Source organism: Triturus cristatus, chromosome 7, assembly GCF_964204655.1.
Source record: "Triturus cristatus chromosome 7, aTriCri1.1, whole genome shotgun sequence".
Lineage (NCBI taxonomy): Eukaryota > Metazoa > Chordata > Amphibia > Caudata > Salamandridae > Triturus > Triturus cristatus.
In genome coordinates, this window is record NC_140590.1 from 825,466,587 (window position 1) to 825,480,520 (window position 13,934).

Here is a 13,934-nt window from a genome sequence, read left to right on the forward strand (position 1 = left end):
TGTTAATTTATCCAGCACAACTAGGTAACGTACTTTATAGAAACAGAACGTAAAAGTCCAGGATATATGATGTTAAGAAGCATCATTTACTTCTTCTCAGTCTGGCACAATTTGCAATGTTTTTGCCTACAAAGCCTCAGCAAGTGCCTAATTTATTTCCTGCTGCTTTCATTACACAATTAGCAGGAAAAGGAGAAGCGAGCAACAGGAGAAGGACAGTGAGAAAAAAGAAAAGTAAGGACAAGGGATAACGGAGGGCAGGGAAAGAGTAAAGATAGAGGGGAGGGGAGCGAATACTTACCCAAACAATTGTGTTGTCCACTTGGTGTTGCAGACGAAGTAACACCACACCAACAGCCTGCAGCGTTTCTGTTTCAGAAGTTGGCGGCTCCGGAAATCCTCACGCTGGCCGAATTTCAAAGCAAACCCCTCCCCTCCCAACTCGTCACCCTGTGATGACCTGGGGTGGTGAGAGGCTGCTGTAGTTGATTTACAAGCAGCCTCGGGAGTACAGGGCTGATACGGTACACACCCTGGGCTGCTTTAAAATGTGACGCTGCATCGCGTCATAGCTAGGAGGTCCCTGAGGACCCTAAGTACTGCAGACCTGGGCTGGCAGCATGTCAGCCGAAAGACTGCTTACGTTACAATGCTGCAACGCCCGCCATAATACTGGCACAAGCGCACTAGCGCATGTGCAATGAAAACCTGCCTGTCGTCCGTTTTGGGGAACGAAGTGCAGACTAGGCTGGTTAAGTAAGGCACTGAGTGAGTGCCTTTATTATAAGGCAAAAAAAGTTGGCCATATATATTACTCTGTTTCATTTATTTTATACATACATTATGTGGTCTGCTCCACAATCTTCGCTATTTCATCCACTATCTTTAAATCAGGATTTCCTGTCAATACTTTTTCCTGTATCTTTGGGTTGCTGGGTACAGCGGACCATTATCCCTAAATAAATGGCATTGTCATTTCTATTGGCATTAGCTTTTTTTTTGCATATGTGAGGACTAACCATGTTATGCAAGGGCAGGGCAGCCAACACACGCCATAAATGCCATTCTGCATAATAAACGTGGACAGTAGCCAGATGGGGTCGTATGTACAGAGCGGTGCCTGATTTCCAACGACCAATCACACGATCACTGGGCTACATTTTATAGGGTTAAAGGGATATTCCTAAAGGGGAGAACAGTTACTCTTAAGTGTGCACCATCCCAAAACAGCAAGCAGTTTAATCACTTTTTTCATACTTTGTGCTAATAGCTCAAGGCAAGCAGAAATGGAGGCTTCGGAACTCGGGCCACCAGATGCATCGAACAGACAGACTCTGTATCCCCTAAAGAACCAGAACCAGACATTGCGGCATTAAGAAAGCCATTTCTGCTCATTAAATGGGGTTGTTAAGCCTGGGTGAATCCCACTAACACTATAGTACGTTAAGGAGAACAGACACTGGAAAATGAAGAATACGAGGCTATTAAAAAAGCACTGGTAAAGGTAACAGGTCTTGTTTTTATGTGCTGGCTAACCCATACGGCAGTAGCGCATTAAAGCGAGACAGACAGGAGAGAGTCAGCAGGAGTGGACAAACGGGGCTTTAGCTGTAGTTTAGTTGTAAGGTAGGAGCGGAGGCAGAGGGCTGCCACTAAATATCTTTAGGAGAGAGGTGACTAACGAGTCCGAGGAAAGACGTGATGAAGTCACAAACTAGGGGCGGAATTAAGCCGATGGATGCAAGGGGCGGACCTAACAAAAAATTAAAATACAAAATGCCAAGTCGGTGCTCTGTCTCTCTGTCTCTGAGTTCTTGTCTTTTTTTTGCAGTTTTATATAAAGCGAACTCGACGCGATGGTATAGGAGAGCTTTACATGAGCAAAAGTTACATTACACGAGAACACATTTTTGTTAGGTTCGGGGAGAATAAGTGATTTGCCCAGAATCACGGGATGTTGAGCCGACGCCGAAACTCGAACCCGGTTTCCCAGATCCAAAGTCGGCAGCTTTGGCCTTAACGCCACATTCTGACTCAAGACTAATAGGGAATGACGACAAACTCGAACATTATGGACCAAAATATTCTCTTTGAACAGATGAGTTCTGTTATTTAAGCTCTGCGCTATATCCGGCTTTAAGATAGAAAAAGAACACGGGAGCTGGTAGAAAATTGTCTCTGGTTCAGATCAACGCCCGTAAGCATCTTGGTTCATGGAGGGGGCTCGAGCTGAGCGGCGGCAGACTGAAGTGCGAGGAGGATGATGGCGGCATCTGAAGAGAGGAGGAGCGCCCTAACGCCCGTAAGCATCTTGGTTCATGGAGGGGGCTCGAGCTGAGCGGCGGCAGACTGAAGTGCGAGGAGCATGATGGCGGCATCTGAAGAGAGGAGGAGCGCCCTGTGGGTCGGCCAGAGAGCACGAATGAGCTAACAAGCACACCACTGCCTTTCTCCGAGGCGAAGCAGAAATGCCTCGGAGAAACGCAGTGGCGTTTTCGGATTCGGGGGCGTGTTTTGCTTTCTCTCCTCTTGCCATTGGCTTGAGGAGATAATTAGAAAAGTAACGAAAAAACACGCCCCCGAATCCGAAAAGGACGGGGCCTGTTCGGAGTGACAAAGCCTCTTCTCCAATGGCTGGCCAGCATTCAAGAGGCCAGCCAATGGAGAACAGGGGAGAAGAGGGGCGGGTTCAAGCCCCTCTTCTCCAAGTCATTAAATTTCGCGAGCGAGACTGCGCAAGCGCAGCCTTCGCTAGCCGAGACCTAAAAATCAAACAAAAGTGGGGGAGCAAAAGAGAACAAGAGGAAACTGTCAGAGAGCGGTTTCAATGGCCAAACGTGTTAGACTTAAAACTCAGCTGAGGTCACTTGCTGGGATATCGCCGTCAAGGTTCGTGATGGTGTTTGTCAGGAAATGCCTGAAATGAAAGTCTCACGGGTGCTGGAGGAGGAAAAGGCTTCAAATATTTGACAGTGCCTAGTAAAAGTAAGGCAGACTATGTTAAGGGGACATCCTTTGCACAAAGATGTGATGAATTATATCAATGCGTAACGTTAGCGCAACATACCTTAAAGCGGCTTAGCGTTGTTAACCGCTGTTTCGCCGAGTTGGCGTTTCTTTTAATTCTGAAAAAGCCAAAAGAGGGACTGCTTGTAAAAGCTTATATTCCACGAACGAAGTGAGTTGAAGAAAAGCAAAAGCGCGCTGCCTACCTATTCGTTGCACGCTCTCCTCTTAGTTCGGGGGGATTCTTGACTTCACTGCGCCTCAATCAGCCGAAGATTCGGTGAAAGGTGCCGCCATTGGCAGAAATCATATATGGCAGTCGCTAGGGGTTGTGGGTCCTTCACTATGTTTTCTGGGAGATGTAGCATAATCCTGTTTCTTAGTAGAAACTGAATAATCAGCCTGGGTGGCCGAGCGTAGATATGCAAAATATTTCAGAGGACGACTGAGGGTGGAAACGCGGCTCAGAAAATCGCGCTGCTGCAGACGAATAATTACAGTTTATAGATTTCTGATAATTAATTTAGTCCTGTAATGGCTGTATCAAATTTTACAATAAGCATTGCCTCACACTGGGTTAATATCTGGTCCATATTGCCTCCTCTAATATCTCGATCTACTTTTGAAATGATTGTCCAATGGAAATCCCCTTTTGTGTGTGATTTGCCTTTTAGTCCGTTATTTCCCCACTTTATGGGATACGGTTATGCAAGGGTTGCCACAGGTCCGCCCGGGCTGTACTCCTCTTCCAAGCTGTCACCGACAGAAGAGGTGCTCAAAGTTCACTATTCGATGCTGACTTGACACCACCGACTCACTAGGCAGAGCGGTTTCCACAACATTGGCCCTTAGGCGCCCTGTCTCGCTGAGGACGACTGGCTTTTCGAGGGATGTCCAAGCTTCTCTTATGGACATGCCCTACGATGGCATCCATCTCTTCGGAGACAAGCCAGTTTTGGCGCTCGAGTTCTTTAAGGATTCTTGTGCTACGGCCAGGTCCTCAGGCCTCTCTGCTGCCCCACATCCACCTCAATCTGCTTTTCGCTCCAATCTTGGCTACAGATGGGGCTTCCAGCCACACTAATTCCTGCCCAGCCACCGTGTAGGCTCCCCAGCCTCTGCTTAGAAGAGGGCACAGTACCCACTGACCTCGTGGGTCAGGTGACCAGCACTCTGATCAGTCTGCCACCACCCCTACTGCAACAGTCTCCAAACCCTCCTAGTCTGCCCCTTTACCTCCATGGGCACCCAGTTGTTGGCAGGATTCGCCATCGCCTGTCCCACTGGCAGGTAGGTTTTGTAGATTGTCTAAAGGGGCTACTCCCTCCCCTTCGAGACTACCCCTTCCCTCATTCCTCCATCTCACAACCGGCTCCAGTAGGATCGTCTGTCCCTTCTCCACAAGGAGGTCTCTTGGCCAAGGCAGCTATAGACAGGGTTGTGGTGCCAGAAGTAGGCTGTGGTTGGTATTTCCAAAAAGGACAAGGGATTTTATCCTGTCCTAGAATTTCGAACTCTCAGTCTCTTCCTCAAAAAGGATACATTCATTATGCTCACTTTAGCTCCGGTCTTGTCTGCCCTGGACCCACAAGACCGGATGCTAGTGTAGGACTTGCAGGTCACTTATTTTCATATTCCCTTCCTGCCTGCCCGCCCACCGTCACTATCTGCGGTTTACGGTGGGCCAGTGGCACTTTCAGGTTTATGGTACGCCAGTAGCACTTTCAGTTCACCATGCTTCCTTTTGGCCTTACCAGTACCCATCGGGTGTTCACCAAGGTGATGTCGGTGGTTGCAGCTCATTTGCGATGGTCAGGGTTGGCAGTCTTCCCCTACCTCGATGGCTAGCTGCTAAAGGCAGGCTTGCTCCAGGCTGTTGTCTCCCACCTCCAGACTCCGGCGAACCTTCTGCACTCACTGGGGTTCGCTATCAATGTGCCGAAGTCACACCTGACTCCCTCTCAGACGCTCCCTTTCATCGGAGCTGTTCTGGACACAATGCAGTTGCAGGCTTATCCTCCAGAGTGGCGAGTGTAGGATATTTAGGCTATGATACTGATATTTCAGCCTCTATCCTGGGTCTCGGTGAGACTGACTCTCAGGTTGCTGGGCCTCATGGCCTCCTGCATCCTACTGTTGACACATGCCAGATGGCATATGCGGGCTCTACAGAGGGACTGAAAGTAGCAATGGGCACAGCATCAGGGAAATCTCTCTGACCTGGTCCAGATCTCGTAGGGAACTGCAAACGATCTGCAGTGGTGGGTAACGAACCGCGATTGGGTTAGAGGAAGGCCCCTCTCCCTTCCCCAACCAGATCTCACTGGAGTGACAGATGCATCACTCCTGGGATGGGGGGCATCTGTGAGAGGTGGAGATCAGAGGACTCTAGTCTCCGGAATCTGGACTCCAAATCAACCTGCTGGATCCACGTGGGATCCAACTGGCATTGAAAGCCTTTCTACCCTCCATCAGAGGACGGCTGGTAAAGTGTTTGCAGACAACACCACTGCCATGTGGTACTGCAACAATTAGACTGCCCCTTCGAGAAGATCTTCTGTCACAGCAGCAAGAGAGGGTTCTCCACTCGAATTTATCCAACCTCTGCCTTGCGTGGAGATTGAGCAGCGACAGTTGACAATTTTTGACCTTCCTCCCGAAGTCTGTAATGTCATCCTGAAAGCTAGGTGTTCCTCCTCTGAGGTGATGTATGCCTTCCATTGGAACACATTTGTGGCATGGTGTACAGAAAAATCAGTTGATCCCCTCTCTGCCCCTCTTTCTGGAGTTCTGCTTTTCATTCTTTCTTTTGCCCAGCAGGGCTCTGCTCTGGGCACTATTAAGAGCTATCTATCTGTCATTTCTGCCTTCTTTTGGTTGACTGATCAATCCTCTTTGTTCAAGTCCCCTATTGTACATAGGTTACTCAAGGGTCTAACTCATCTTTTTCCTCCTTCACCATCCATTATACCTCAGAGGAACCTTAATTTGGTTTTGACTCTTTTGATGTGTGTTCCTTTCGAACCTCTACACAAGTGTCCCCTCGGGCTTCTCACCTTGAAAACAGCCTTCCTTGTGGCAATTACACCTGCCTGCAGAGTAAGTGACCTGCAGGACTGATTCTCTAAGCCACTTTACCTCTCAGTCTATCCTGACAAAGTGGTGCTTCGCAGAAGGGCCTCCTTTCTACCAAATGTTGTCACCCCTTTTCATGTAGGCCAATCGATCAGCTTGCCTACCTTGTATCCTCCTCCATATCCCTCTAAAGAAGAGGAGCATCTCCATCGTCTGGACCGAAAAAGAGCGTTGTCTTTCTACACAAAAGTTCCAGGTGGACGACCAACTCTTCATGGGGTATATTGGTGCCAAGAAAGGCCAGGCAGTGCAAAAATGGACCAGCTCCAGATGCATTAAAATCTGCCATGCACTGGCCAAGAAGCAGCCTCCGGACTCTTTGCGGGCTCATTCCACCAGAGCTAAATCGGCCACCACTGCGTTAACATGCGGAGTTACGGTCCTAGATATCTGCCAAGCAGCAATGTGGCTTCTCTGCACACGTTCATTAAACATTACTCTCTGGACAGTCAGGTCCGCAGGGATGGACACTTTGTCCGTTCGTCCTGCAGGATTTTCTCGTTTGAAATTAGTTTGCAGACCCTCTTCCGGTAATATTGCTTGGGTATCTTTTCAAAAGGAAGGAATCTGCAGCTAGAAGTCTCTATCAGATGAACAAGTTACTTACCTTTGGTAACGCCTTATCTGATACAGACTATATCTAGCGGCATCTTCCTTACCGACCCCCCTCCCCCCATTCTCCCCTGCTCTGTGAACAGATTTCTAGGGACAGGGATGATCTCTTTCAAGGCCCTAGTTTTGACACACAAGTGGGCAGTGTTCTTCATGGGTACACAAGTCTGCAATGGAAAGTCATGAAAAGTAACTGACGTCATCACGCCTGGGTGGTGCCTATATAGGTACCGCGCCGATGACATACACAAAGCCAACCGACACCACCTAACAGCAAGCAGGGGTACTGCTCAGGATAAATCTTCTGGATCCAGTCTCATGCCTGGGGAAATTCAAAACTTAGAGTATGCGGCTAGATATACTTTCTACCAAATAAGGCATTACGATTCAATCCTGCTCATTGTGACCTAGGGGCATATGTATCAAAATCTCTATTTGCGATTCTCAAATAGCGATTTTTTGAGAATCGCTATTTGCGAATCGCAAACGAGATGTAAGTAAAAATTCGCAAATTGTTAGCGATTCCTTGGCATTCCTTAATTGCGATTAGCAAATTGCGAATCACAATTAAGGAATACCTTCCCATTCATTCCTATGGGCCAGGAGGCCCATAGGAATGAATGGGAAGACATTCTCAATTAGCGATTCGCAATTAGAGAATCGCAAATTGTGAATAATTTCAAGGGTACGAGGGTGTCATAAGGACACCCTGATGCACCCCTGAAATGAGCATGTGTGCGCATTTGGCGCACATACTTGCCCTAAGGGCATGTATGTGCGCCACATGGCACTTTGAAAAATGCCAAAAAGTGCATCTTTCAAAGAAGTCGCAAATTACCACCAACTTGAAGTTGGTGGTAATTTGCGATTTCTTAAGGAGAAATCACACAACTTGGGTGCTTGTTGCATCGCATTTAAGGAATCGCAATTTGCAATTCCTTAAATGCAATCACAAAATAGAGAATCGCAAATTTGCGATTCTCTAATGTGCGATGCCCTTTTGGGATGATACATCCCAAAAGGCCTTTTCCCGTTCGCACACGGGCCGATTCTGAGAATCGGCCCGTTTGCGAACGGGAAAAGGGCTTGATACATGTGCCCCCTAGACACTGAAGACTGTATTCTTCCTTGCTAATACCTCAGTGTGTTGCGTGAGTGAACCACAGGTGTATTCAGTGCAGCCACCCTAGCCCAACACCCAGGACATATTGTTTGGGGTCAAAGGCAGCAAGTTTTCTTGTGTATTTTGTCCTTGGGACAAGTAGGCCCAACCCCCTGCAGCACAAACCCTTAGGCTGCCAGTTTGCAGAACCACATTATGGATAAGGGAAGGGCACTGTCTTCAATTAAGGTAATATTTTTTGCCCATATGTTAATGCTGTTCAAACTTGTGTTTATGTTTCATTAATTGAAAGCCTTTATTATTAGGGTGAGTGCTCTAAGTAAATGTTGTAAGCTCCGACTGCGCTACTGACAGTGGTTCCAGTATAAAAATGTGTACACATGTTTTCAAAGTTTAGCCATATGAGGCTATGTATAATGCTCCCAGATTTCATGCAAATAATTACAGAAGCTTGAAAGCAAGATTGATGATTCTTTGCTTTCAAAATAAAATGTTCATAAAAAAATAGAAGCAGGAAAAAAAACATTTTGATAAACTACTGTAAAATTTCAAGTACCATTTCTTTGCAGCATCATTTAGTAACCAGTTTCAATAAGATTATGGGAAACAAAAAGAAACAAGCATTGGCAAACCCAGTAGGTCTGAAATTGGTGGTCAGCTTTTTAGTTTAGTCAATGTGTGACTTGTTTTGGCATGGTTTTTGTAAAACCTTATTGGTGTGGGAGCTGCTGGGCCCTCGCCATTTTAACAAACATTGGCCAAAGCAAAAATAGTTTTTGGGTCATAAAAAGCACACACTGCTACAGTAGTTACTGGAACTGAACAAAACTACTTTGTGTGCTGATATGCTGATTGTGAAAGAGCAGAATGCTGTCACTCAGTGAAGCCAGCCGATACGGAGAGAGGGACAGAATTTTAATAAACACAACTGGTCACGATCAACACCAACCAAATCATGGGCCCAATTATTTTAAAAAGTCTCAAAAGTCTCCCATGGTATATGTCCTTGCATTAAGTACAGCTATACGGCATTCGTGAATTCACAAGAATTTACAGAAGTAGGAGAAGTAATAGTACTCCTAGAAAATATTTGTGGTCTTCATTTTAGCATGAGCAAATACACATGTGTAGATTTGCTCATGCGAAAATCTGAGTATTTGCAAGATCAAGTACGTAAAAGCAAAAAGGTGGGTGTCAGCAGGGTTCAGGTACAGCTAGACAGGACCCAATTGTGATAATTGGCACACCCTATTCGGTGGTTTTCACCCACAGGCTACCAGACAAAACATGGTATTCACAAAGTGAAAGGGTTTCTTGTCTTCGGAATTTCACTTGAGATCTCAGGGTTGAGATAATCCCAGAAATGAGGGGGGTAGTATGCAGGACGAGGTCCAAAAGTTTGTTTGGGATAAATCCTTTTTATTTTTTTCCAAAGTGTAAATGAGAAGTGAGAACAGAGATAGCCGACACGTGTTTCGCCCTACGGCCTGCTGGCCAAGGCTTTTTCAAGGCTAGAATCAAAAGATAGTTATTGCTAAGTGAAAGTGAGAGGTAAGGGAGGATGGAAGGAGGGGGAGGGGGAGAGCAGAAGGAGGTGGGAGGTCCCTGAGGATAGGTGGGTCGCTAGAGTGATAATAACTAGGTCCCCGAAGGTGTAATATGTACAGAGAGGTGATTGATGTCCAATACGAATCCAAGACATATCCGCATCAGGTATAGTGATAATAGCCAAGCCATGAGCCAAGGGAAAATGAAAATAAACGTCAGGAGATAAAACAACATAGGTTCAACATTAGTCATGAATGGTTGTACAGATATGTATAACATTTCAAGTAGACCATATATACAAAACCATATTGTTATATCCATATCTAAAGTAAGCCAAAATCTCATAAGCATAAAAATCATAATAAAAAGCTGATCAAAAGCTAGTTGCAGAATTCCAATTTTCATGGGAGTGGCAAGGGAAAAGGGCAGGGCAACAGCAGGAATGATAAAAGTAATCATATTAATAGCGATTGCCTATGTGACGTTCGTTCAAGTTCCACCCTCATTTCTGGGATTATCTCAACCCTGAGATTTCAAGTGAAATTCCGAAGGCACAAAACCCTTTCACTTTGTATTTGCAAGATCACTTTACCTCCAACCACTTTTTCCCAACTCTGGAAGAAGGTTTACGTCTGCCATTGTCAGGAGTAAATTTCCAACATATGTCAGTATGGGAAAAGATTAGAGAAGAGTCGTTGAAAACCCTTAAATCATGCAAGTTAGTAGGTTTGCACAGACTTGAAAGGGAATTCTAACCCTGGAACTAATACTTACCACTACCTTCAGCCCCAGTATGTAGATCTGCGGAAACGTGGCAACATAAGGGGATTGCAAGTATTCCAACACTACTATGGTATGAGCACTAGCATAATTAGAGAGGCTATATCAGAGCTCTAAAATAATGAGATTGCTGCTATAATTTATCGCTGCACTACATGGCACCAAAGGGGAAAGTGGATTTTGTTACAGGACAAGTAGATTTATGAAGCAACCTGCCCCCTGGACAAGTAGATATTTTATTAAATTCCACACCCCTGACCACCTTTTACCCAGACTGGTGCCGAGGACCTAGGCAAACTTTTTACCAAAAGTCGCGACTCCGGTTTATTAGTCTGCCAACAGTGCTTGCTCCACCTCACTCATGGAAAAAGGAGGTGACACTCCATTGGCTTGATCCTAAATGAGCACTCAACATATCAACATTCAACTTGTTCTCTTCCTCACGGACATGATGAACAATACCCAGATCAAGTTCAATGCCTGCATGACTGAAATCGCTCACTGGATCAAGACCAACTTTCTAAAGCTGAACACCAAGAAGACCAGAATCATGATCTTTGGGAAGATGACATCACTGTGGGACTCGACCTGTTGGCCAAAAGAGTTGGGTCTGTTACCAAGTCGTACCCCCATGCTAAGCACCTCAGGATCATCATGAACAGCAAACTCAACATGATCACCCACGTCAACACCTTCACCACCTCATGCTTCCATACCCTGAAGATTCTGAGGAAGATTTTTAAATGGCTCACAATCAGCAACCATCACGCACACCCTGGTCACATGCAAGCTGGAAAATGTAAACACCCTGAATCCCGGGATCAACAAAAAACTCACCAGAAGGCTGCAGACTATTCAAAGTTCAGCGGCCAGAATCACTCTCAACCTCCCATTCCGCAGTCACATCACACCACACCTGAAGTAGCTCCACTGGCTCCTCGTTCACAGACAAGCACAATTCAAACTTCTCACTCACACTTTCAAGGCACTACATAATACTGGCCCAGCTTAACTCAACAATCTCATCTGCTTTCACAAACCTCTACTCGTTTGGACTCCTACTTGCACAAATCTCACTCATACAGAAAACTAGATCTGGCAGTCGGACAATCTCCTACATCGCTCCTAAAGCATGGAATGAACTGCCACTACATAGAAGAGCCTACTCTTCACTTCTTGAATTTCACCAGAAGATTAGGACTTGGCTTTTTAAGTATTCCCATTAGGCCCTAGGTGTGCCTAGACTTCACATCTGCTCAGTGCAGGGACACCCTCAGGATGTTAGTATCCTCTGCAATTCTGCATAACATAACTGAGCTTCTATGTTAACCGCACAAAAGACCATTGCGTGGCAACAAGCTCTTTTTTAGGTCTCGCCTAGGCAGCGCGCATGCGCCGCTCTAGGAGATGACCTTATTGGAATCGGTCAGCTCTTTTCAAGCACTCGTGCTTCTGGCGGCATCCACCTTGCAGGAGCGAGCAGCGGCGTGCAGGGGCCATCTGTTTCCAATTAGCGTGGCCGTGCGCGCGTCTGCTCGCTCCCACAAGGTGGATGCCGCCACAAGCACGAGTGCTTGTTACTCAAATGTGGGCGAGCATAACACTTTCAAGTTGGTGATATTTACAAACTTTTCCAAAGGACTTCGTGAAGTTTTAGAGAAATATACTCAGAAACACAACCCATCAGTACATGTCTAGAATTCATGTGAACACGAGGCTTCACCAGAGCAGCTTTCACACTTGTATGGGCATGCGATTGCTCCAAAGGAGGCAATGGCTGTCTCGCTGTTTTCTAGCTCCTTGAAGCAGTCGAGTGCTCCACAAGGGAAGATAACAAACTCATAAAACATCGAGCACTTTTGTGCTCAAGGCTCCTGCATTGACCAGTCACCTCCAGAAGGAGGCGCAATGTTTGAAACGCAGTTATTCGCCCCTGCTGGGGCCACCCCTGGCGGGAGACACTTTAGGGCCACTGGTGCCCCGAGAAACCACATCACATGTCTCCCTACACCGATCCATGATGGAGCAAGCACCCCCTGAATGGCTTCTGTGATCAGATGCGCGTGATTCGGTGCCAGGATGGTTGTGGTGCCTCCTGTGGCACATCCTGGCTCCAGGCACACCCGCTCCTACCCCACAACCACCTCTTTAAAGTGCAGCCGGTTCATAAGCAGAAGGGGCCGCCTGTGGCTGTTCTCTGATGCGACCGGGCCCTGCCCTCAAGCCGGATCCCCAGCTGTCCACAATATTGTATAGACCTGCTCTGTGCCCTATACTCACCCCACACACAGGCACACACACGCGCTAAGGGTCGTTGAGGCACCGTCGACAAGACTGGAAATAATTCCACCAAACTCTTTAGAAAAGTGTTTTATTAATGGGTATTTCTGACTCCTCAGCGGGATTCACCTACAGGACAATCATTGCGCACGACTGTCTGACCCCAGCGAGTCTCTGTTCGCCCTAGCGCTCCACATGTCTCCATGGACGCGATTTTGCGCGCGGTATTTCTTAGCGCTTTGAACCCGGTTGTGTATCATCTGTGCTATTAAAAACAATAACTGCTTGCAATCGTCAAGAATAGCTTGTTTCTGTCTACAAATGCCTGTATTTTAAGGAAACACCGTTCAATAAAGTATACCCTTTCCCATGCATCTGTTTGTTGTAACTGGGAGATCAGCGCCATTTATTTATGATAAACCTCTTCTCATCCAAGACAAATGCGCACTGAAGTGGCCAAGTGATTCATGCTCGCACTATAAAAAGAAGGATGGGAAACAAACACCCTACACAAGTTCTTGCATTAAAATGCCCCATTCTCTTCTTTCCCCTAGCGAAGCCCCTCTCAAGATGTCTCCAAGGACCCCAGTGCTGAAGGCAACTTCCTTCCTCGGAGAGAGTTCAACAGAGCAAAGAGACACTCCTTTTATCAACAGTGCACCCTGCTTTGATCCAGAGGCGAATGAAGCTTTAGATGAATGAGTAAGACACAGGAATCGAAGAGATAAGGGCTAAGTTCTGTTGAGTGCTCGTATGCATGCGTGAATGGGTGCGCACAGCGCATTGTGTAAACACGCTGCCTCTAGGCACTGTGCGTCCAAGGCGTGCGGGTCTTCTACCTGCACGGGGACGCTTTTGTGAAGAAAGGAAGTCTCAAATTACTGTCACTGCGAGGAACTGGAACAGATCTAGTCTATGCGTCGATATTTTCTACCACAGGTACAATGGTGTGCATTATACAAATATTCATATACAATGATTTAGAGAAAGCGCTGCCAATGTTTGTCACAAGGCAGTGAGTGGCCAGAGCTGCCGACTTTGGAACTGAAGAACCATGTTCAAGTCACGACGTCGTTTCAACATCCTGTGATCCTGGGCATCTCACTTAATGTTCCAGAGCCTAAACAAACCGAACGCGACCAGACCTTGTGTATTGCAACTGGTGCTTGTGTATATATATATTCACTGAAAAAACCATAGGTTTCACACATGTTATAGTTAGCGGAAATTTTACTGATAAAAAACCAATGAAATTCCCCCGTTATAGTTAGTGCAGGCAACTATAACTCACGCGACCGCAATCCTCTGCTGATGCTAATACTGTATTTAGACACTTATTTGCCCATGTCTTCTTCCATAAATTTTTAGCTATACATATATTACAAATATTTTTTTTTCATAAAGACACATATGTCATCAGCAGAAGATTGTGGTCGCGTGAGTTATAGTT

The 13,934-nt window shown here is 46.3% G+C and overlaps 1 protein-coding gene across 3 annotated transcripts in view; it reads left to right on the forward strand.

Moving 5' to 3' along the window:
- Positions 1-13,934, forward strand: part of RNF130 (ring finger protein 130) — a 798,965-nt gene that overhangs the window by 589,155 nt on the left and 195,876 nt on the right. The window lies entirely within an intron of this gene.